This window comes from Mixophyes fleayi, chromosome 8, assembly GCF_038048845.1.
Source record: "Mixophyes fleayi isolate aMixFle1 chromosome 8, aMixFle1.hap1, whole genome shotgun sequence".
Classification (NCBI taxonomy): domain Eukaryota; kingdom Metazoa; phylum Chordata; class Amphibia; order Anura; family Limnodynastidae; genus Mixophyes; species Mixophyes fleayi.
In genome coordinates, this window is record NC_134409.1 from 1803627 (window position 1) to 1830359 (window position 26733).

At 40.9% G+C, this 26733-nt stretch overlaps 1 protein-coding gene across 4 annotated transcripts in view; it reads right to left on the bottom strand.

The window, feature by feature from the left end:
• SLC6A9 (solute carrier family 6 member 9) overlaps positions 1–26733 on the bottom strand; it is a 95011-nt gene that overhangs the window by 66752 nt on the left and 1526 nt on the right. Inside the window, exon 2 of one of the 4 annotated variants that reach the window (XM_075181591.1) lies at positions 26106–26253. The gene's annotated coding sequence lies outside the window, so the exon portion shown is untranslated. Of the gene's footprint in view, positions 1–2601; positions 2690–15140; positions 15254–15828; positions 15935–26105; positions 26254–26733 lie in introns of those variants that run through there. The other 3 variants (XM_075181590.1, XM_075181593.1, XM_075181592.1) reach the window with 3 other exon arrangements.

Sequence of the window (26733 nt, forward strand, 5' to 3'; positions counted from 1 at the left end):
CATAGTGGGAGATATGTACAGGGCAGTGATGCATGCTGGGACAGATAATACCACATAGTGGGAGATATGTACAGGGCAGTGATGCATGCTGGGACATATAATATCACATAGTGGGAGATATGTACAGGGAAGTGATGCATGCTGGGACAGATAATATCACATAGTGGGAGATATGTACAGGGCAGTGATGCATGCTGGGACAGATAATATCACATAGTGGGAGATATGTACAGGGCAGTGATGCATGCTGGGACAGATAATATCACATAGTGGGAGATATGTACAGGGCAGTGATGCATGCTGGGACAGAAAATATCACATAGTGTGAGATAATGGAACATTGTTATATGTCTAAATCAGTGAAGTAAATTTAGCAAACATTCTGGGAAAAATAACATCTGCACTGTAAAATGATTAATCACTTATCAGCTTCCATGTAATATTGAGGCAGAACTAGCTACATCAGCTGCTCAGTTACCTGGATAACCAGAATAATCAATGCACAATAGTTAGAGCTACGGGGTTCTCAGAGGGAGTGGAACCTGCGTATAAATCATCAACCTTCCGACCTGTATTATGACGGGATGTGGTTGAAAAGTCGACAGTGAACATAACTACATGCTGGCAGCACTAAGGTTGGTTAAACTGTTTGGGAAGGGGGAGACGCTGGTTTGATTTTGTTAACATTTAGTTCAATTTTGCATTTTTTTTTTTAAACCTGTATTGCAGTTTCAAATATAATCCTTAATGTCGACATTTTGACTGTAGACTTTACAACCGTGTACACGTTTTACATGCTGACCTTATAACTCTGTCGACATTACAACTGTAGGCATTATCACTGTTGACTTCTCATACCCAACCCATTCTGATAATAGAACTATGCCGTTATCAGTGGGATATTGTGCAGGTTCTGTTCCATCCTGTTGTGTAACAGACTATATACAATGTATCTTATTGCCCTAAAGAACTCCCTAATTGGTATAAAGATTTACATTGGCTTTCTGAGCAGGGCTGGTTGTACACTTAGAGGCGGACAGAACCCATTACCAGATGGCACCAACACCAGTAGTTGGGCCTTACAGGATCGAACCGTTCCTGTGTGTCGCCGAATTGGATGTTATTCTGGTCACTGGAAGATCATTAATAAAAGAAAGAGAGAGAAGGGGTGAGGAGGAATAATACTCCTTATACCACATATAATAATTCCCAAATGCTGACATTAAATGTAATGATGTCACTAAGCACAGAGTATAAATATATCATTTACAGTACTTTATACCTATAATAATGTCCCTTAGGCAAAATAAGTGTTTTATATACAGCTGAAGGTAAAACATTCCCCGGACACCGATCTAATGACATCACCACTCATGACAGTTGTATGTACAGAATTATCTAGCAGCTCATAACTGAAGTCTGGATAAATACCAATGTAATAACCTCCCCGTTATCTCTGTCTGCCCCTCCTGTAATATCACCAGTGAGCGCAGCACAACCAGCAAACGTAGGGATAGATTGGATCTAATAATAAATATAAAATAGCAGCTAAACCCAAAAGGGGGGTGATGGGGGGGGGGGGGGCAACTCCATGGAATTATAGATCATAAACCTAAATTTTAAAAGGAGCGCTAATAAATTCAATAAATGTATTGATAACCGCAATTCATAACATTTAAATGCAGTCATACGATAGTGATCTGGAGACTGCAAAAATATTGTTGTGTTTTGTTTTTTTCTGGACTTTGTTAAACAACATTTGTAAGAGGATATCTTGATATAGGCCCCTTTTAATTAAAAAAAATTGCAAGTATATCCTATTATGTAGAATCTCTAATCGCAGCGATAAGAGACATAGGGCTAGATTTATCAAACTGCAGGTTTGAAAAAGTGGAGATGATGCCTATAGCAACCAATCAGATTCTAGTTAGCACTTATTTAGTACATTCTGCAAAATGATAGCTAGAATCGGATTGGTTGCTATAGGCAGTTTAGTAAATCTAGCCCATAGTATCAGATCAACTTGATCCATTTTGCCCCACAGTTGTGTGTGTTTTGATCCGCAGCAGTGCAGTCCTCCATTATGGCTCGGCACTCCACAATGCTATCCTTTGCAAGCTGTGTCCATCAGTACGAGCGTCGGAACATCATCTCCGATAAGAGTCTGTCCCAGGGAAGACGGCCTAACAATGTTATACCTTGCGATCAGCAAGCGTCAAAAGACTAACTTCTGGGTTCCAACCCTGGCTGTCTACATGGCACACGCCGCCTATAGGTCTGTACAGCGCTGCGGAATCAGTGGCGCTATATAAATAAATGACGATTCCCATAGATCATAGCCGCCGACGTCATCCTCAGATGGCGTTATTAGCCAGGGGGCAACTCTGAAACGCTAATCAGACTTAATACGCTGCCGTTACAAGCAGACATGTATATTAGTAACAGAATGGTCGTCTGACAAGAGCTCAAGCATCCACCTTGGCCTAATTCTCTCACTGACCTAATGATGCGTTTATACCCAGTAATATCACGTAACCATTTCTACACATCTGTCCCCCTCACAAATATGCAATATTCACACTAAAATGATGACTGTAATACCTGTGGGATCTGGCTGCATCCAGGCGTTTATCTCGCTGCTCTTAGTATTCAGACTGCAGTTAAGCGATAAATATAAAACACACATTTCTTCAGTTTTTGGAACAAAATGTGTTTGCAGAGTGCAGTGTTACCATGGCAGCCTTAGATTTCCTACTACACAGCGACCACAAAATCTCCGTCACTCACTACAATCTGAGCTTTTCAATCACTGCGGACAGAGCAGCGTCGCGTCCACGGCTCAGCAATTTGGTGAGTGAAATGCATTTAACAAATAGGCAACAGCCCTGGTTTGGTTGGTTTGTGAGGTGGGTGGTGGTACGAAAACACAAACTTGTTTTTATTGCATCACGAGGACCCATGTCTGGAACATGATGCATAGGGACACCCTTATCCTAATGCCCTGTCCACAGAACAATCACATGGGTATGTGTATGAGCTGGTTGTCAGCAGAGTTACTGCTTGAGATTTACAGTTTCACTTTGCTCAAAGTAATGACACAGACTGCATGGGGGGGGGGGGGGTTTCATGTATTTTGTCCGTCTGAGGACATCCACACGCCCCACACACTGACACCTAGCCCTGGAGGTTACAGTCCTGGTCGACCACTGTGTATCGTTTCAACAAGATTGATCCCTCTTTAAAGCTGTTATATGGTTCTTTATGTAGAATTTCACCCTGACCAGTTCCGATCTCTCAGTGCTGATGGCTGAGGCACGAGACATGCAGTCACTCGTTCCAGCCATGTTTGGATAAACTTGATCATGTGCTTCTCCCCAGCTTGGATATCATCTCTACCCCAGGTTTATCTTCACACTTCTTTTCAACCTGAAAGGAACTCTGCGAAATACAGAGAAGGAAAATCAATTTTGCCTAACAAAATTGTGTGTTACACTGATCTATGGAAGCCTTGGCTGGGCATTGGGCCCGTGTTGCTAGGTCCCTACACTGCCTCTCTTCTGACATGGACATGTCAACCGAACCGAAGGATCTCTTGAGGAGAAAGTAGTCATCAACATCTTGGAAACTTTCCCTTCTTTCATCACCTGTGCCAGGGTGACTTTTGCAAGCAGTGCCCAGTTGTTAGCCGTAGGCTCGGTGGATAGACCCTTTGGTATTCTTGCTGCTTCTCATCAAGGTACAGGTGCATCTTTTTTTACATCTTCCGTGGCAGATAAGAGCAAGAGTTTTCAAAAGCCAACACTGATGTCAGGTGGAGCGGGCTGAGTAAAGGCGCAGTCACTGGACTCTGTTTTGCCCGGCTTGGGCTTGTTGCCCTTTTGGTTTAGCTTATATCCCTTCATGTGTCACCACAGTTATGCTGCAACCTCCTCCTCAGAGTGGGACATGCGTATGTATGTTCTACTGACCACTAGTGGTGGCGTGCACACACACACACACACACTTTTGGTCCGACAAAAGTGACTCGCAGGGACATGCCAAATTTTTACACAGAGTATATCAGCAAGGTCCGCCTGCATTGACTCGCGTTGGTGAGCTTTGTGGAGATCTTACAGTGTTGGTGTGTAACCATGCCAATGTTCCCACAAGTACAGGAATACACGTACACACACTCCTCAGATTTTTTGCAGACGGCTCAACAAGCACACACAAAAATAGCGTACTTCAGCCATATAGCAGGCGTACTTACATCCACATACTACCTTTTTCTGTGTAAGCGCAATAAAACTTTGTAAACATTTGTTTCAAAGCAAAAAATGCATTTGCCATTAGGCTTCATATAAGACACCAGATATAGCCTAAATACACACAAAACCTATAACATAAGTACGATCAATGAAGAAAGCACCCAGCAGCTTCAGAGGTAATATCACAATCAGCGGTGATCCAGTATCAAGGTGTACATGTAGGCAGGGGCAAATAACGTGGCTGTGCCTAGGTTTGCATCAGCTCTATAAATAATAGCCCTTACTGTATACACAGAACACCCCATCCCTCCCGTCACACCTCCCACCTCCTCAGGCACAAGTTTGTACACGTGAAACTCTGCATAGGAGTCGGTAGTTGCGGGTATTTGTGGGGATGCGCAAAGTCATGAGCTTGAGAGCCAAACATCATTTTGTGATCACAAATGCTAAATAAAAAATCTGCTGTAAGACAGGACACCTTATTTATTTAGAAAAGTCAGTGACTTGAAGATTTAATCCCAACCGATTCATTATTAATGTAAGTGTCTTTGATAAACCGCCCAAAACGAGCATTAAAAGAGAACGAGACGTTGTCCATGATCCGCCTCACACGATTGTGTTCTAGAATGTTGGTGTGAATCCTGGACAGTTACAATGTAACAATATATTTTACCTGCACTAACGCTCTACAGATGCAGCTGACTGTATGTAACTAAAAACAGAACACATAATAACAAGGAAAGCACCTAAAGAGCAGGTTGTTTTACATGGGGTTTTTAACTGTCCCCAGCACGAGTATGATCAACCAGCACATGAGTATCATCAACATCCACGATATGTGTAAAAGAATTTCACACAAATATGGCAGTTTGTTTACAATACTGAATAACAAAAGTATTTTTTCCTGGTTTGTTTCACTTTACACATTCCTGAATTACTTTGCCGTTTACTGAGTAAAAAAAAAAAAAATATCACAAATTAATTTAAACTGTACTTTAAACTTCAATGTATCACGTAGATTAATGCATTCTATTTTCCCTATTCAATAAAATAAATAATGCATTTTGTAGTCAAAGATACATAATGAACATGGGAAAGGTGTTCTTGGGAGTAATTTAACCCCTTCATGTCTGGGGGTTTGTCCTGACACCTGGGAACTCCAGGTTTGGTGACCTGGTAGTAATTGCATCACAAACACTAAGTAATATATAAAATGTTATTGATGGAGTCACAATCACTCTGACATGAAAGTTCTCCCCGTGTTTGCGTGGGTTTCCTCCGGGTGCTCCGGTTTCCTCCCACACTCCAAAAACATACTGGTAGGTTAATTGGCTGCTATCAAAAATTGACCCTAGTCTCTGTCTGTCTGTCTCCCTCTTTGTCTGTCTGTGTCTGTGTGTGTGTGTGTGTGTGTGTGTGTCTATATTAGGGAATTTAGACTGTAAGCTCCAATGGGGCAGGGACTGATGTGAGTGAGTTCTCTGTACAGTGCTGCAGAAATTAGTGGCGCTATATAAATAAATGATGATGATGATGATGATGATGAATACACCCCGAGCGCTGCAATACACCCGCCATGATTTTCAGGCAGCACCATATACCAAGGAGAGACAGACAAAACAAAGCACATATAATGTGTCTCACCACAACAATTATGGCAGCTTATTGTATGGTTATGTTAACAGATCACAATGAGCCCAAGCTGCCAGCCACAACACCGACCTCCTTACAGGAGCCACTGAAGAAAAGGAATAACAAGCCGAGAGCATGCTATTGTCCTCTGTTATCAGATATAGAAGATAGATAAATATATATCTATTAATTATAGACCCCATATTAACCACCCAGACAACAAATAAACAATGTATCCAAATGCTTCCCCCAATAATCCCAATGTTACAAAGTAACCAATTACCACTGTAATTGCCAAAACTGCTTCAGGTAATGAATTGCCAGCTGCTTAATTACTGATAATCTGCTCATAAAACAATGATAAGTTTTATTGATTAGAAGTACAGATAGTCCTGCTATTAGACCATGATATTATTCAGGGGCAGGCTAGGCTGGGGGCAGGGGTGGCCTGCCTTGGGCTGGGTCGCCTGCATTTTTTTCCTTTAAAATGTTCCTAATAGGGTGCTGAGTTGTGCCCCCCAGCCCTCCCCTGGTTATACGCTACACTGCATTACATCACTCTCTGCTCGGACTTACAACATAGCGCTGAGTTATTGCTGCCAATAAAACAAATCTTTATATGCAGACTCCGGAAACGTGACAATGATACTATACTGGGTGTCAATATGAAGTAAACCTGGAAATAACTGTGACACAGCTGCAGGTTAATGATTTATAAGTAACCTACAAAGCACAATGGAAACATATGTACAATAAACTCTGCAATGTGATGGTTCTCAGGGACCTCATACAGGTGTGTATCTAGACCACATTTACCCCTGTACCCAGGTATTTACCTCTCGGAGGGTAACACTCTACACATAACACTGCTCGAGTTAAACTCTCCAGGGAATAGATGGATGGGAGCAAATCACAGACTTCAAAATGATCTGCAGAGACCCTGATCTGTCAATAGTATGGAAGGTGCATCGCTGTCACTATGTGTCATACAAACCAATACGTTACATAGTCAGTAACAGCTGTTTATACCTTTTATAGAATTGATAATTAGGCTGTGTGGACCACTTCACCATCTCTATTTATAAGTGAAAAACCATTAAGGTTCATATTAACGAGTCTTGGGCAAAATAAATATAATTAAATTGTGCAGTTATTAATGAGAGAAAACCTAGCTTTGTTCATTTAAACTTGCAGGAGGCAGTGTTGCTATTGCTGTTCATACAATGACTGAAATCTTTCCACAGACTGCAATATACAGGGTGATTCAAAAGTTGCAGTACACCCTTTTATTTCAAAAACTCTACAGGAAATTGGGAAACCTGAATACTCCAGTAAGGTATGGGTGACGTGGTCTATCTTTCACGGTATGTACCAAACATGGGCACCATCTTGAAATCGGCCCAATTCCTGTAGAGTTTTTGAAATAAAAGGGTGTACTGCGACTTTTGAATCACCCTGAACTAAACAGACGACGAGCATCAGAACTAAGCACATAATATAAATAAAAAATGATATAGGAAACGCTAGGGCTTATTTGTATGGAATTGTTTTGCTTTGGTGGATTGGAGCTATGTATATGGGTGGCTGCTAGACACATATCTATAGTTGTTGCGCTGTATATCACGGTGCTTTTATGTTTCATTATGCACAGAATATAATCACAGCCGAGGAAAAGACATCATCATCATATCATCCTTTGCTTTATACAACATTACACACTTAATGCTCCGTAGGTTAAACTCCAGATCTTCCTCTATGAACTCATGAAAGAGACAAATGCAAAACGCTTCAATTCCATGTTTGCATCTCAGTAAAATGACATTTCTGAGACAAAATGCATCCAATTAGTGTGTAAGAATAGCAGGAATCACCCCCCCCCCTTTTTATACCCAACTTATTGTGCAAACAATGAAACATCAATCAAGACTTGTAAGGACGGAGATATTATAAAGAGTAATAAAAGCCAAGCGATTATAACAGTATATTTGTACAGAGAAATGCTAATAGCAGAATCATTCTACATTTCAATAAAAAAAATCATTACAGGAATAAAAAACCATCAACAACTAAGCAAGAAACGGCATCGATTCCAGACACATTTTGTGCAGTAATTGCAGTTTTCAGATGACGGGACCCTTCCTGGGGTACAGATACTGCACCCCCGTACCAGCAGACACAGGTGGGAGCTTGTTACTGGCTATCCAGGACCCTGTGCATTAATTATTATTTATTTATAAGGTACCACAAAGGTCTGTATAACAGACAACAATGACCCAGAACACATTATATAAGAAATAATACATGAAAACAAAATACAAAGACCAGAGAGTGAGTAAACAAGAAACACACAGATATCACACCAAGTTACAGCCACATTACCCTGTTATCCTCATTTTCCCTCTCGGTATAAGATTGGTGAAATACAACACACAAGGGACACTAGGACACAGCCAGGACTCACCTTACTATATGTGTCTTGTATATTACATACAGATGAAGCAGGCTTTATTGCAGCAGTCAGCTCACCTGTCTCACCAATTATCACTGATCAGATGTGACACCCGCACCCTGGTGTAAAAAGTGCTCTGACGTCTTCCTAAATGTAGTAACCTCCGCTCAGGAATCCCCCCAGCTATAGCCCCCTCCCCCAAAACATCAATCAGTACTTAGGACCCCAGGGCGACAGAAACATCTACTGCTGTGTGTGACACCCTGTGAGGCAGTATTATGTCTATATGCCTACACACATACATATATATATATATATGAGAGAGATAAAACATAGTGATGACCCCTGTCTCAGCCAAGGTCACACATAAAATGCCAACAGAACACAAAATAACTGTGTAGATAAGTAAAATACAAAGAGAATATAAAACCATTATTAGTACTAATAGAATCTTTTATTTATAACGCATCACAAAAGGTCCACAGCGCCCACATGACAAATGATGTTTAATTGAGCTTTATTTCGTCAGTGGGTGCAGTAGTTGGCGCCTGTTCTCTGTTCCATGGGTGAGGTACCAGTTACATAACAGCGGTAACAGCAGGGATAACGCCATCTATTCCTGTATTTGCCTTGGAGGTTACCAGCTGACCTTCCGTGACACCAAACACTAAAATGTTAATTATCTTACAAGCCCCATGACCGACGTGGACAAGACCTCAGTAACAATTTACTCTCCCTACAGATAAGACCCCTGTGGAGGAGTTTTGCTCACCAGCTCAGTGTAAAGGGTCCCACGCTGCAGAGCGCAGTTCTCTGGGGCAGGAAGTGTGATGGACGCAGATTACAGAACCATTAATGTGATGCGCACCTACCTAGAACCACAGACATAAGTCCAAGGCTTCAGATAAGCACTGAAGAAATGGAGGGGATGGATATTTCTATCACATGTAAGAATCAGCTGCTTACACCACAATGTAAAATAACAGCAATAAGACACAACGTGCAATATCTTCACATATAAATACAATGTATTATCACAGGTGCACTGAGGGTGAGCACGCACTGGAACAAGGATACAAGAACTGGTTTTATATACATACATTATACGTAGGATAGAGGTATTTACATGTAAACTTCATAAAAATTGTGCCTTCCAGATTTCACTGAAGAGTACAATAGGGGGTGAAAGAGTAGGGAGAGGAGAACATTTGATGCTCCCCTGAAAGACGTGGGGTATAAGACTACAGAGGAATCTGGAAGCAATAAGAGCTCCTGACATTATTTTATATCAATGTAAATAACAGACATAATCTCTACAAATGACAACTCTTCACTGATGACAGTAGCTGCAGTTTATCCAGCTAACGAGTCTCAGGTAAATAAGGAATGTCAGGTGGTTTTACCAGGCTTATGGTGGGCACTCACTAGGCCCAGACAGTGATATAATGTATAGATTATACAGGGTATCGGCTACAGCAATGCGCAGATGAAGACCATACGGTAGAATATGTACAGCGCTGAACGCCGGATTACACACAACCGTTACAGTGTTGTCCAATAAAAGGACACGACAACAAGAGGTAACGGTACAGAGGAAACGACACAACAAGAGGTAACGTAACAGAGGAAACAATCTGAACAAGGGAAGCGCTAATCACTGCTATCTATTGAGGGAAGGTGAAAGGAAAAATTCATCCCTCTGCCTCTAGATTGTAGGCTCTTGGGAGCAGGTCCCTCTCTACCGTTTGTTTCATGTCCGCACATTCTTCGTCTGCCTTGTATGTACTTGTTCTGCTCGTGTGTATGATTTATTATATTATTATATATATATTGTGCAATAATGTCCAACAAGCTGTTTGGCGTGTAATGTACCAGGAGCAATCATTTTACCCTGCATCCAGAAACTAGGTACCACTTGCGCATATAAGGTGATACGAATTGCCCGTGGTGTGGTGTTTCCCACCTCTTCAGACAAGCTTATAATATTCCTCAACCACCATCTTACCCTCCCTAGGTTACCCTATTACCACCCTCTACACAGCTAACACAAGACAACAACCTCTGACCAACACTGCTGTGTGACTGATCACACAGCCCACTCAATACTTTTACCTTTGCATTCTAGCTGGTCCAGTGTGCAATATGATGTAGCACTTACCTTACGTATCAAACTCCCATTGTCCTATAGATTATAAGCTTGCGAGCAGGGTTCTCTTATCTCTCTGTCTGTATGTATTACCCAGTATTGTTTTATTAATGTTTATTCCCAATTGTAAAGCGCTACGGAATTTGCTGGCACTATATAAATAAATGTTTATGATGAAGAACATGATGACTTGTATGAAAATTATGGCAAATACTGAGAAATTGTCCTTATGTCTATTACAGACCTGTTATAAAGAACTGACACTTGATTACATTTTACATTTACAAAAAGTCACATTATGAAACACAATTATTATGGTAAATACACTGTTACAATGAACTGACCCAGCTTCATACTCCGGCAGAGTTACAGATTTTGCCTGCGAGATAAACACATTGGGATATACAAACCAACCATACGTAAATAGACAGCTGCGCGTATACCTACAACGTTAACGGCTGACCTAGCTTATTAATGAAATCCTGTTCTCTTTACGGCTAATCAGAACAGTCAGTGGTTCCTTCTCAGTCAATGTGACAAAAGAGCAGATAAACATCCTTCCACATAGGGACAAATATATCTACAATTCTGCAGTTTTGAAACCTGATTTTATCAGCTGAAAAATAGCCGTCACTTTTAAAGTAGGGATAGTTTTCTGCATAGACTCCAAATTAAGAGAACTGTCGCATGTACAACAGAAATATTAAGTGAATAAGTAATTTGTTAATTTGTCATAATGACTAAAGAAACTCAAAATAGAGTTGTAAATATTATGAGTAGTATCTTGTTATAAATGTAACACAAATTAAATCTTTAAGTTCACGTTTGAATCTCTGTGCACTGCGAACCAGTACCCCAGACATACACTGTCCTCAATATATAACATATTGATTGAACGCACCTTTAGAGCTCTGCCAAATTTCACCAAATATTGGGAACGAGACTTGGGTTTTGTCATTTCAGACCAAGAATGGACTGACATTCTCCAACATACACATGCCAGCTCCCTCGGTGTTCAGGTGATTGAGACCCAATACAAGGTTCTGACCCGGTGGTACCGGTGTCCCAGCTTCCGGGCCAAAATGTACCCTGGTCTGCCAGACCTCTGTTGGAGATGCCATCTGGTACCCCACTACACATTTGGTGGGGATGCTCTGCCCTTCGCCTCTTCTGGGAGATGGTGTTACCTATTTCCAAGGCTATAACCGGATCTGAGGTACCAAATTGTCCAAACTTTTGGCTGCTTAATAATACTAAATGCCCATTTCCAAGTACAAGAAATCCACACTAAAATACCTCAGCTGCGCTGTGAAGGCCGTGATACCATCCACTGGGCATCCCCACCACCGCCATCCATTAAAGAATGGTTTCACGATTGGACTTTTATATGTTCATCGACGACCTGATATTATCATCAGCGGACAAATACCGGGAGTGTTACTTGTTGTGGTTCGAATTCAACGAAACCCCAATGTACGCCCTCTGGTATAGATGAGGTTTCCTTGATCCCTCCACAGTGCTAAGCCCACTGTCTCCTCCTGCTGAATTCATAATATACTTTTTTTTTCCCAGGCTATACTTCAATCACCCCCCACCCCCACTTTGCTGTTCCCCATCTTTCCCCATTCTTCCCCTACCTATCTTTATCCCAGCAAAAGTATCATATTGAGCCTAATCTGTACTAAAGTGCTTGCAATAAGCCTCTTTCAAAAATGAGTTATTTTGTTTGTTAATCTGAAGGTACACCGCATCTCTGTGAGCGTAAATTAGTGCTGTCTTGTTATGTGATCTACATCCTATGCTTCTGCTCACCATGTCATTGGCACTGACTGTACTCTTTTTTTACATCCAATAAAAAAAAATTTAAGTTCACTTATTTCTTTGTCTTAATGACCATGAATCACTAGGACCCATCTACTGACATTTATGTGATTTTTTTTCACTAACCTATAGTAACCAATCAGCAAGTAGCTTTTGTCTCTAGCACAAGGTGGACAATGAAAGCATGCCTCTGATTGGTTGCTGTGTCAATCATGAAGCCCAGTTGTACGTGTAGGCTCACTGAGTCTCTATAAGAGTCTTGCACATCAGTTGTATTTCACCTGGTGATATCTCTTCATCTATTAACTCAAAGGGTTAGATTTACTAAAATGCGGGTTTGAAAAAGTGGAGATGTTGCCTTTGGCAACCAATCAGATTCTAGCTGCCATTTATTTAGTGCATTCTACAAAATGACAGCTAGAATCTGATTGGTTGCCATAGGCAACATCTCCACTATTTCAAACCCGCAGTTTAGTAAATATACCCCAAAGGGTTTGACGCAAATGACACAAATAAATGAAAACCGCACAAGGTTGTGCTATCCTGTGAGTCATTTACAGGGGATTTCAATAGAGGAGAAAAAGCCCCGGGGAGTCCACTCTGCCGTCACCTTCATAGCAGGGGTAAACATAGATAACTGGCATCTAACATGATGCTCGGCATGTATATACCGGCTGATTCTGTCTCCCCATGCGTGTAAACACACACTGAGCATTTAAATATATATGTATGTGTATATATATATATATATATATATATATATATATATATATATATATATATTTATTTACATATAATATAACAATCAGTCTTTCTAATCATAAATAAATTATACAGACCCTATAATTGCCGTAGAATAGCAGCAATTTATTTTTGGGATCACACTGAGTAGAAATAACATGGGGGGAGGGGGGCACGGCTAAGAGCACTTATATTTTTACCTGTAATATCCAAAAGTTTAAAAACAATAATCCAAATATGCTACCAAAAGGAAAATACGAGAATTGACTATGAATTATAAATGGTGATTCACTGTGACAGTGACTTATAAAGAAAACCGTGCAAAATGGTCATATGGGCAAAAACACTGAGGGCCTGAATCGTTAAGAAGAGCAAAGCAAACAAATTAGGTAAATTTTATCCTGTTACAATGCAAGGGGTACAAGTTAATTTATTATTTTGCACATAAGTTAAATACTGGCTGCTTCTTCATGTAGCACAGATACTTGATAGGTTTATTTGTACACTGAAATTTAAAGTTGATCAAGAACATACCCTACCCTAACTATAAATCTGTCCCCATATTTTAAATTTACCTCCCCCTCCAATGCAACGTGGTTTTGCCCAGGTGCAGAGTTACTCATTTTTATACTTTGCTCTCCATAATGACTCGGGCCCATTGTCCTCATGGGGTAAAATATCAAATAAGGAGCTGCCTAGAGGTAAGTTTCCCAACCTGTGATACATGTACCCCCGGATATCTCTTGTATTAGGAGATATAAGGTTGACATCTGCCTCCTCCCACTTATTTGCATAATGGAGGAGCTGGCTGCAAATACAACAAAAGGAAACATATTTAAAAGGCAAATATAAAAATACATGACAAAAACACAATATAAAACTTTTTTATGCAAAATTCACTCAGAGTGGGGAATTCAAATTGGCGTGAGGTGCCGTAACGTATCTCCGGAACAGTCCATTGGGACACCACGGTGGAGATTTTACTCAAGTCTCTGCTCATTTTCCCATGCGACCCATAGAGATGGTAGGGAACAAATTAGCAGAGATTTTGTACCATATTAGCTGGCACTGTGCGCAGCCAGACATCGAGGCGATATCCGGCGGCACTTCCCGGGTAACTGAAATCCCCCCCCAGAGCATTCTGCACGGCGGCAGCAGGGTAATCGCCAAGTCACATGACAGATCAGCACAGCAGGATTTCCAGTACGATAATAAGGACAGCGCTAATACCGCCATTTTTCCTAGTACTTTAATCGGCAGAAATATTGATATAAATGAAGAACCGAGAAACATTTTGGTTGGGGCCATTCTTATATTATATGCTGCGGAATCAGATAGTTTTCTTAAGGTGCCTTAATGTTACAATTATCCAGGCACCTATACGCAGCGTCAGCAGCCATCTCAGGAGCAAAGATATATCACTATCCCTGCAATGGTTGGAAAATAAACACCTAAAACACAAATAATTAAATCGCAGAAGCGAAAGTTGGATCAGCCGCTTCCATCCTCTACAGCTTATTACCAAGTATCACATATTGATCACACACATAGGCTGAGAAAACGGATAGAAACACAGGAGAATTAATGAGCACTTTAGAGGTGTCTGTCATGTGGGTTTTAGTGAATTTCTCATCTGCTACAAATTGTGCTGGTAGCGTGCTAACACGTGAACACTCAGACGCACACTAAGGCTCGATTCATTAATTAAAGGGGGGGGGAAAATGAGTAACTTTACACCCTGGCAAAACCACGTTGCATTGGAGGGGAAGGCAAATTTAAAATGTGATAGCAGATTTAGAGTTGGGATAGGGCATGTCCCAGATCAACTTTAAATTTCAGTGTAAAAATAAAGATATCAAGTATTTATGTGCTACATGAAAAAACAGACGGCATTTTCCTTACATGCATTAATAAACTAATTTGCACCCCTTGCATTATAACATGGTTTTGTCTAGGAGTAAACTCATTTTTTTGCCGTACATTCCTTAATGAATCAGGCCCTAAAAGTCTAAGAACACTCATTTTAATGCACTTTCCATGTGTGTATTAATGCATGAAAAGAATTTATGTGTGAGTTAGTCCTAAAGGAATGACACCCAAATACCTTATCTCTGCATGACATCCCCTCCAATAAACATGACTGGCCTGTGGCTGGGAGTGGGGGCTGTGCAGCTATATAAGTTGCTTGTTGCAGCATGCAAGTCCCCCCCAGCCCCTTATTGCCCCCGTCAGTCTGTCACTTCTAGTGCAAGTTACATCAGCTGCCACGTGTTGTACACACAGCCCCGCCCACTACATGTTGTGGAAAGTTACTGGGGGGGGGGGGGGGGGCAGATCCCACATGCAAATCACACCCCAGGATCAGGGAGACCACAACACGAGCACGCTGCTGCTGCAGCAGTAATAATAACACTACTACAGTGCACACCCTGACATGCATCTCACACACAATATAATGTACAGACTAATGTCAGTGAGCTGACACTATGTGACATATATCACTGCTCTGATCTGCAGAATAATCCACGTCCTGCGCTGTGGAGGGGAAACTGTCCCGAGTTCTTCCCCAGTTTTGTCACCAGCAAAATATTCTATCATTTGGGAGTCTGGAATAATGAAGCCAGTGACTGGGGTGTCATTGTGTGTCCTAATCCCCAATTACCATCACAATGACTGCAGACCCCAGACATCCCCCCAGCACCCAGGGAACTTGTCTGAGCCACGTATAGAGAGCACCAGCAGTATAGACATCTGTATGTAGTATGGAGAACAGAATAGGGGGAGCCCCTTACCATGCTGCAGCGTAGCCCCTCACTGCTCCTGGAAGACCCCGGCTCTCTCTAGCGCTGAACTGTCATTGTCAAAGCGTTTTCTTAAAGGCGAAGTTGCATCATCCTCCTGCAAGGACAGCCCCTATTTTAGGAGATCCTCCTCCTGCGAGTGCTGACTTTGGGGAAGGAATGGGGAAGTCGGCCCCCTCCCCTGCACTGCTGGGCTCGGAGGAAATATTTCATTGAGAAATAAGGGCTCCGACCTGTCAATCATCGTGTGCGCTGCCAGCCTGCCCTGTGCCAGCTGATCTCTGCCTGCAGCGCACCTGTCTGCTGCTCCACCATCCTGAACTCTAATGTATGTTCTGTGGACCCACAATCCCAGCACCACCCCCCAAGTGTTCCAGTCTGTGACACCACAAAGCCTGCTGCACCTGCAGTGCCATTCACTAGTCACATCCTAATCCAGCCTGCAGTCACCTATGTACACATCAGTTTTAAAGAAAAAAATATTTTGCTGCCATAAATTACTTAGAGTTTGATTTATTAAGACTTAAAGATGTAAAAACACATGTACATGGTGCATAAACACATCTGTATTCAACAAGGAGTGGGTGTAAAGATACGTGTGCTGATGAATACGGAAATATAAAGTCCCAAAAGAACACACAAATGGGCCTGATTCATTGAGGAAAGTAGGGGGGAAAATAGTAAATGTTTCTGCTGCACAAACCATGTTACAACATACTTGACAACTTTGGCAAGGCTTCCTCCGGGAGATGGGGGGAGACCCAGCGAGTCGTGTCATTTGGCCCCACCCTCTAAACATCAATCGCCTTTTCGGACCAATTGGAGCAGGGGACGGGGCCACGATGACGCGCAATTCGCATCCTAAGCCCCGCCCCCTGCCACTGTACTGATTCGGTGGTTATGAACCATGAGCTTAGCCTGCTCTCCCGGGAGTCCAGGAGGACTCCCAGAAATTCTGGAGTAGTAGGCAACTATGTGTTACAACAATACAAGGGGTGCAAATTAGTTAAATTTTCTGCATGTACAGATAATGCTGGCTGCTTTTTCATGTAGCACACAAATACTTGACAGCTTATTTGTACACTAAAATTTAGATCTGATAAACGCACGCACCATCTCCGGCATTTTCGCTTGCACCTCTAAGAGGAGAATTTAATCCTGCGTGATGAACTTTGCACATAACCAGGTATTACAATACGCCAACATCATGTATTTTCCTGCACACCTCTATTAAATCAGCCTCCAAGAGGTGCGAGCAAAAACGAACAGAGATTTCAGGCCGGACATCGCCATGAAGTCTCGTCACACGAGGCTCCGGCATCACCTCGCTTAGATTTCCCCAAATGTTTTCAGATGTGTATAACACGCTCGTGCTCTCTCGCTGGTAGGAGCTGTTGTGTAGGACACAGGTCACGCTGTGTGTACACCCTTCACTCATGTTCTCTAACACACTATCAGCTGCCAGATTACACCAACATGCAGGATAGTATTACTGTGCAGGATATAGTCCACAGAAACCAGTCATTCAATCAGGTGCTTGTACTAAATACAGACAGAAATAGTTGTTTCACTATTTGTGTCCTCTCCATAAAGAGTCATTTATCAGTGTGGGAAATAGATTTTTTTTCTCGCTTAGTCGTCTACATTAAAAAATTCCTACAGATGGGGAAGATGATACATAAATTATTGTGGTTGTAATTGTATCGCTACAGTACCTCTTGTTATCGTCATCCTCAGATTAAAATCGTAACAAAATGTTTTATTCTGGGATTAATGAATTTATTAATTAGGATTTTAAAATCATTTTTTGTAAATAAATGTATCTATATTTTTATCTATTTTTCCCCAAATCTGCAGAGACGGGAAAGCAGCAAGTTAACCCTTAAGCTCCGGGTGAGTATTGCCGAGGTAGCGGAATATGGCTCAGCCACCTCTGCGATAGTTTTACGGTAAATTGCAGAAAAACTGGATTTTTCCTGTGTGGGAGTTGCAGGGGCATCAAAAATCACTGGATTATATTATTAGGTGCCCCCTAAGTACTGGTACCCTAGGCCTAGGGCCCGCTGTTTGCCTAGTGGTAGCGTCAGCCCTGAATCTGTGGGATTTTTCCTAGTTATTTTTCCTCCAGTTTACACTTTTTAACACTTATTTCCAGATTGTTCAGTTTATTGGGAACAGCGGTCACTATGCATTGGGAATTATGGTGGAAGTTAAGCTGTCTCCTGAGTCTGAGGTTACATTTTACATTCAGAAGTGAAAGTTTGTAATTTGAAAATTACCTGAACTATTTGGAAGAAGCCCTTATAGGCAGCAGTGTATCAAAGTGCAATGACTCCTCCCCATCCGTTAGTACAAAAGTGTGCGGCGATGGAACGTCCCCACACGGCCAATGGAGACATTGTCAATGTGCCACAGGCATTAATTTCTCACGGATGTGGGAAATTAATGATAGACAGATAGATAGATATGAGATAGATAGATAGATAGATATGTGAGTGTCAGGACTAGAGATGGTCACTGACCCCCGTGTTTTGGTTTTGTTTTTGGATCTGGATTACCTTTGTGTTTTGGTTTTGCAAAACCGCCCTTGTGTGTTTTGGTTTTGGTTTTGGTTTTGTTTGGTTTTGCTATTTTTGAAAAAAATAAAAAAATTTTGGTCTAAAATAACCTAATTTAGTGCTCCACCAGTTTCTTAGATAAGTGTGGTAATTCTAAAGCTAATAAAGTATGAAAAAAAACAGTTTAATCCCTTGTAGGCCGTCCTTAATGCGAACACTTGTCTGCAAATATACAGTCAAACCTGGTTGTCTACCTCCTCCATCTTTGATTATTGGCAATGCAGCCATCATCTTTGGGTGTATATTACATCCTACACTTGTAGTTGAATATTAGAAAAGCAGCCTGCACAGACTGTGGAGCTAGAAAGTAAAATTAAATGGACCACAGTACTTTGGTGGCTATCTATGCCCTCCCCCGCCCTACACTTGTAGTTGAATATAAAAAAAGCAGCCTGCACAGACTTTGGAGCTAGAAAGTAAAATTAAATGGACCATGGTACTTTGGTGGCTAACTATGCCCCCCCCCCCCACCCTCCACTTGTAGTTGAATATAAAAAAAAGCAGCCTGCACAGACTGTGGAGCTAGAAAGTAAAATTAAATGGACCACGGTACTTTGGTGGCTATCTATGCCCCCCCACCGCCCTCCACTTGTAATTGAATATAAAAAAAGCAGCCTGCATAGACTGTAGAACTAGAAATTCAAATATACAAAGAAATGGACAAAGGCAGTTTGGTATCTGTCTGCATCAGATCCCCTCTCCACTAGGAGTAAAATAGAAAACTATTCAGCCGTTATATAATCTAGAATATAAATAGAAATTGAGAAAGGCAATTTGGTATCTGTCTGCATCATAATCATCAACATCCTCATTAGCGCCCTCGTCACCTCCATAAATCTCCCCCTCATCCTCTTCTATTTCCAAAGTGGCATCCTCAATTTGTGTATCACCGGCTACACTCGGACTGTTCAGGTACACATCAGCAGAACTGCTGAAAGGGCCCTTCTTTATGGGTACACTAACAGAATGCTCACGATTAGACATACCACTGTTGGATGGACTCTCCACAGGGATTGGTGTCATTTGTGAATCAGAGCAAACATTATGCTCTAATGCCTTACTGTTATCTTGCAGCTCGGCTTTGACGCATAACAGTAGTTGTGCACCAATTGTAGGCTCGGTAACTTTTTGGGATCTGCCACTAATAGCCAAAGGTGAAGGCCTCATTCTCTCTTTGCCACTGCGTGTGTAGAATGGCATGTTGGCAAAAATTTTTTTTATTGCCACTTAACTTTTGCTCAGTAACACTTCTTTTTTGCTTCAACACAGTAAAAAAATGTTTTTATTTTGTTTTTTGGACTGATTTCGAAACACTCTGTAGTTTAACATCGCCTTTCCCAGATGACGTACTTGGAACACTAACATCAGGACTGGTGACAGAACCTGGTTGCTCATTCTGATCATATGTGGACTGCTTTGAATCCATTCTGAGCGCAAAGCACTGGTAGTGCTAAAAATTATTTGGTAAGATACTGCTGACAAATATGACTTTTGACAGCCAGAAATATTTATGCACAATTATGGGGGACACCCCAAAAGCACTGAGGAGTGCTAAAAATTATTTGGTAGATACTGCTGACAGATATGACTTTTGACAGCCAGAAATATTTATGCACAATTATGGGGGACACCCCAAAAGCACTGAGGAGTGCTAAAAATTATTTGGTAGATACTGCTGACAGATATGACTTTTGACAGCCAGAAATATTTATGCACAATTAGGGAGGACACCCCAAAATCACTGAGGAGTGCAAAAAAATATTTGGTAGATACTGCTGACAGATATGACTTTTGACAGCCAGAAATATTTATGCACAATTAGGGGGGACACCCCAAAAGCACTGGGGAGTGCCAAATATTACAAAAATAAAAATAAACCTCTATCCTCCTCTCTTCTCTAGCGATTTTTGTTACAGCAATTGGAATAAGAATATTGTATTCTCTGTCCCTGCTCTAATCAGCCTGTGACTACACCCTGCTCTCTCCCTCTGTCAAATGGCGATGGATTTCTGTGGAGGCGTGTATTTATAATCTTGAAGTATCACGAGAACCGAGCCACGAGATCCGACGACGTCATGATGACGTTCGGCCTCTATTTGGATTCGGAGCGGGCGGGAGAGTACCGAACTACTCAGCTCGGTACTCGGATACCCAAAGTTCTGGTGGGTTCGGTTCTCGGGGAACCGGACCCGCCCATCTCTAGTCAGGACCCTCTCACGCCTCCCTTCTCCCCCACTTTCTGTCACCGCTCCCTCCTCCCCTCTTTCCCTGTCCTCCTGTCTTTCTCTCTCCCCATCTCTCACCCCTAACCTCCCTCTCTCTCCTCCACCTACCCTCTATCTCTCAGCCCACCTCTCTCATTTGTGCCTCTCTCTCACACTGGAGGGAAGAATTAGGAATCACTATATGACTATACCTGTGTGCTGGACGACCATTTTCTTGTAGCAAACCACCACCTCCTGGTAAATACACTTTATTTGCCAAGAGGTGGTGTGCTACAAAAAAATGTCCGTTCCTCTCCATTCTAACACACTTATGCAGTAGTATCTTCATCACCCCCCCCTCTTATTCACCCCCCATTGTCTTCCATCTTAATCCCCATTCCTGGTTCTAGTCACCTTCCTAAATATTTATCACCAACCCCTGATCATTTATCACCCTTCCCTGATTATTTAACTCCCCCGAGTATTGATCGCTCTCCTTGATTATTGACCCCCCCCCCCCAAATATTTAATTCACCCCTCATTATTGATGACTCCTTCATGGCTTCTCTTACCTGCCACAACAGAAGCGGTGACTGGCAGCTGCATCATGTGATCAGATGCAGGCAGGATTTATATTGTGTCCCCCCTCCCCTCTGTACCCCCAGGGCGGGGGAATGGGGTGTGTCACTATAATATGCCCTGAGTGCTCCGTTATATCTGCTCTGTCAGACCCACGACTGATAGATTGGCGCACAGGGAGAACATCTTTTGCGAGATTTTATTAATGAATTGCTGCGATAAAAGATTTAAAAAAAAAAAATTGTTAATTACACTTGTTAATAAATAGATTCTTAAAATAATAATTTCCTAAAAAAAATAAAAATATCTAGAATATATTACTTATATTTCTTTGTTTACAGTTTGATATGTATGATTGTCCGAGGATACAGCAAGATAAGTATAATGTCACCTTAGAACAATAATAGAGCATTATATTACTTATATTAGGTAATAAATGTTTGGTCTACATTTAAGGGAGATATGATCACTGTGTACAATTAATGTATATTTGTGGCACATACAGAAAAACATCTGACAACCTGCCCGGTGTCAGCGCTCTGTAGTGGACACACAATCACATTATACAGTAGGAATAAATGATATTATAGACTCTATTTATCAAAGGACGAAGAGATCTTTTGTGAAACCAAGACACTTTATTCTTGGTATGGAGTATTTCTAATGCTGAAATGTTTAAATAATGTTTGCTTATTTATTGATTAAAATTGTGTTTATGTATTTATGTAGAAAAAATATATAAGTTAAATATTTATGTCACATAACATAGGTAACATATGTACCATAAATATGATGTTGTTTATGTGTTCTGAGTTTGTTTTTTATACTTTATTTTCGTTTTAACTTATCATAAAATAAGGAAATAAAGGCTGCATACAGGACTGGTGAATTAAGCTGGGTACACACTACAGAAATTTCAACCAACTTTTTATGCCGATCGATTTTACATGCGACCGATGGTCCGATCGCTCGGTCCATGGACTGCATACACACAGCCTTGTTTAGGACGATAAAGGGAAGAGCGGAAGTCCCTTTAGCAACTTTTTACAGCCATGTTGTTGTGAGCAATGACTGTAATTTCGTACTCACTGTTGTGGAACGGTCGGAAGTTTATACACACTACACAGCGGAAACGATATTGGAACGAAAATATTAAAAGGTACGAACAACCAAATGAGGCGACAATCGTCCATTTGGGCAGACTTGTCACTGCACACACTGACCTGACTTTTGAACGAGCGGTCGTATTTCGGCTGTTTGAGACGATTATTGGATGAAAACTTTGTAGTGTGTACCCAGCTTCAGGAAGTGTTACCACTCAAGGCTGATATCTCTAGGGCAATATATAAATACAGCCAATATGTAATATTTTATTGCTGCTAAAGGGCAACAAAAAAAGAAAAAATTTCATGGCAATAAATCATAGATGGAGGGATATCCGGTCCGGATACCTGAACACTTTTATAATGCTGAAATCCGAAATAGAAAAAGCATTTTATGTTGAGGGAACTAATTATAACTATGATGAAATTCTGCCCATTGCCCCACGTTTGCAGTATGGGCACAGAGCATGGTATCAGCCTGGTGACCCGGTATTTACAGACAGGCTTCTGATACAGTAGAATTTCTAGGGCAATTTAGTTCACCAATATCCAGAAAAACGCAGGTGGTAGATAAAAAATTCACAATATACATTTTAGTATAAATATTCAGTAATAATTATTTTAGGATTAAGCTGCCATCTTAAATGAGGCAAAAATAAGTGACATGACTTGAAAATAATCTGAGGCTTAATTTGCTTTAATACAGATAGTGGATGCTGCTATACCGTGTCTTAGTCCTGAAATTCGTTTGCCAGGAATATATACTTTCCTATGGTATCGGCTGATTGGTAAATGGAGCAGATATAACATGGCAGAACAGTGAGCTCAGCCACAATGAGACTCTGGAGCTAGGAGGGAATAAGCTGGGAGAGGATTTCCAGCTGTTAAAGGGCTATTAAATGGCTAAATTTAAATTGCAGCCCTGCACAACTGAAGACGATGGGCATGTAATACAGCAAGTAAAAGTGTCCCATGTAGATAACCCCATAAGAAGCTGCTGCAAAGTGAGAAATGACTGGCAAGTGATTTATCGCATTAGCGTTGTGTCTATATTACACTGGTTAATTAAATTATTTAGCTCCTGACTATTCACATGACTTAATTGTCATCTCCTTACGGACTACTGCTGGAAAGACAATCCCCATTTAATTTTCTTCTGTGTGATGTTTTCAAGGCCGCAGCCAATAACTGTACTGAATGCCCCCTTTCCAAAAATGTATCGTCATCATCACCATTTATTTATATAGCGCCACTAATTCTGCAGCGCTGTACAGAGAACTCACTCACATCAGTCCCTGCCCCATTGGGGCTTACAATCTAAATTCCCTAACACACACACACGCACACACACACAGTCAGACAAACTAGGGTCCATTTGTTAGCAGCCAATGAACCTACCAATATTTTTTTTGCGGGGTGTGGGAGGAAACAGGAGCACCCGGAAGAAACCCACGCAAACACGGGGAGAACATAGAAACTCCTCACAGGTATCAGACATTACTCTCAATTACCCTTCAATATCTCCTGTTGTAAATAAAATAATTGTGAGCCGTTTGTAAATAAGAGAGAGGGAGTTCTGAGTTTCTGTGTGTTTTCTGAGTTCTTATTAGTGTGTTCCAGTCCTGTGTGCCTGGCCACAGGAGCCGGGATTGAGTTCCCACTAACAGTTATTACGCCAGATTCCAGTCCAGTACTCAGGCACAGACTCCGGTCCTTATACTCCTATACTGCCTGTGCTACTCTGAGGATTGTACATGAGCAGAAAGATCATCCAGGCCGCTAGGTTCTGTTTCAGTCCTGCTCCAGCTAGGCCCAAGGGTCCCGAATTGGATCAAGAAATACAGACGACCGTGACAAATAGTTATCATAATTCCCGTTATTACTATAATAGCAAATACCACATGGAGAGCAACTAAGTATCCGGTGAGTAATAGCTGCAGAAAGGATTGTTACAATTCTCCTGCATTATAAATAGAGGGTATGAAAATCCCCAAATTCCCAGACTCCCGAAATTCGGGTCAGTCTCCCGGACTCACGGGAGAGCTGGCATTTCTCCCGCATCCCGAAATTCCCTTGCTAAAATAACGCGATTCACTGGGTATCGCGTCATTTTAGTCCCACCCCCGCGAAAATAGACATTTTACTTGTGGCGGCGGGGCCAAAATGATGTGATTAAATGTGCCCCGCCCTCTAGCCCCGCCCCCTCTTCCGGACATCGCCTACTGGAAGTAGGCAAGTATGCATTTATTTATTTAGTAATGTACAGTTATTCTATATACAATATATTGATCTAGGTAAATGAACTAATTAAATCGTTATATTAAGTTAGGAAAAAAGAAGTGGATCTGGACCATCAGTGATAGTAGCACCTCATCATTTTAGGCTGTGGGAGGTGAAACTCAAAATAAATGCAATTTTCTTTTTTTTTTTTAAAGGGGAAACTGAAAACCAAAGACTCTATGGGCTAGATTTACTAAACGGCGGGTTTGAAAAAGTGGAGATGTTGCCTATAGCAACCAATCAGATTCTAGCTTTCATTTTGTAGAATGCACTAAATAAATGATAGCCAGAATCTGATTGGTTGCTATAGGGTTACTATAGAGTTTTAAAACCCGCCGTTTAGTAAATATACCCCTATGACTCATTCAAACCATTAGGAATCTCTTTATAAATCAGGAACACCAAAGTGATGAAGAGTATTAGATTTATAGGAGGAAGGAAGTGTGGTAGAAAGAAAGGCTGTATGACCCCAGGAGCTATTATTGATCTGCCATCTATCAATCTTTTATTATTAAACAAGGGGCTCTCTATGCCCCTGGTTCCCAGCCTAATATAAATTAATTTATTTATACAACTAATTAGATTTGTAAGAAACTCGTGTTGGAAAAGTACATCTCACAAAAATGTTTAAAGAATAAGAACTTTAAAGCCGATCCAGTCATTTTAAACAATATGAATTTTGAAGGAATTTGTAGGGACTTTGGGGAGAGAATCATAATAACATTAGCAATAGTAAAAATGATTATGCTGAAAGTATCTTTGTGATATAGAACTCTACAGAAGATAATATAAGCTCATGGGATTGTAAATAGTATGGAGAGAGATTATTTTCCAGATCCACTTAGTTTTTATTTTATTTCATTCTATAATCTCTATTATTTTTAAAGTTTTTGAAATCTTCCACTGTTTGTTTCCCTATTAACTGAAGCTTTAGACCCATAAGTTATTACGTCCCTTTTTTCTGCTATAAGTTCTCTGTTGATTGCTAAGATAATCACCGGTATTAAACAAACTCTCTTGTCTATGTTCAATCAAATTTGTTTCAAGTTCTTCAACTCCTGTGTTTCTTTCTCAATCTTTTGTTTTCAACATTTTTCCCTTTTTATAAGATTTCAACAGTTTTTTTCAGTCCCTCAATTTCCTCATTTATTTTCTTGTCCTTAAATTCCCTATATTTGATAAAAAGCAAATTATAAATTACTTAAAGAGAATAATTATTATATTCCACTGTTCACCGGCAGGATCATTAAAGGATAATGATTGAAAGATTCTGGGGATCCGATTATTGTCTAGATAGTTCTGTGGTGCGGTCATATCTCAGCAGAGTCTTATTTCCTCTTCAATCTACCAATCTATTAAACTGCTTTAACTGTTCAAGAAATGTGGCAGCAGTTTCCCCTCCTTCTACTGTGAGGACTCTCTATACTACAGGAATATCCCTTCTTGCAACAAGTAAATTAGTCTGCCCTGAATGTGAGAAGTACCTTGCTGAAATCTTCTCCGTTCTAGAACATTGCTGGGTATATCGGCTGCTACTTCTCTGCTACTACATCCAGATCTGTAGTATCAGCTGAGGAGGTGCGCTTACTCCCTCTAGTGATGTCCTCTCAGAAAGCACATTGTGCTGATTGACTATGGAAGAGAAAAATGTGTGGTCAATCCTGGTTTAATGACTCTTAGACAAAAGTAGCATCTATAAAGACTGACTTTACAACTGTGACATTTACATATCATCAAAGTATGCAAGAACAATACCAGGTTTCTATTTTGACAAACATATTGAGGATCTGATTCAGATCCGAATGCAACTTGCACGTGAGTTGCGTGTTTAAAAAGGACATACAAATTGAGCGTGTTAGGTTAGCAGCAGAAATTACGAGGTGTGTGATTTAAAATTAGTCTTTATTTTATAACACAACAGTAAACAGAATATGCAGGATATCAGATGCAGGATATCAGGTTCAGAATCACATGCAGAAAGCTCTGCTATCAACAGGAAAAAATGTAGGACACAGAAAGTCCTAATATCAGAGCAGAACAACCCAAATCAGCAGACATAGTAGAGCAGCATGTCATGGTGTATTTATCAGCCATGTATAACAAGTCCAGAGT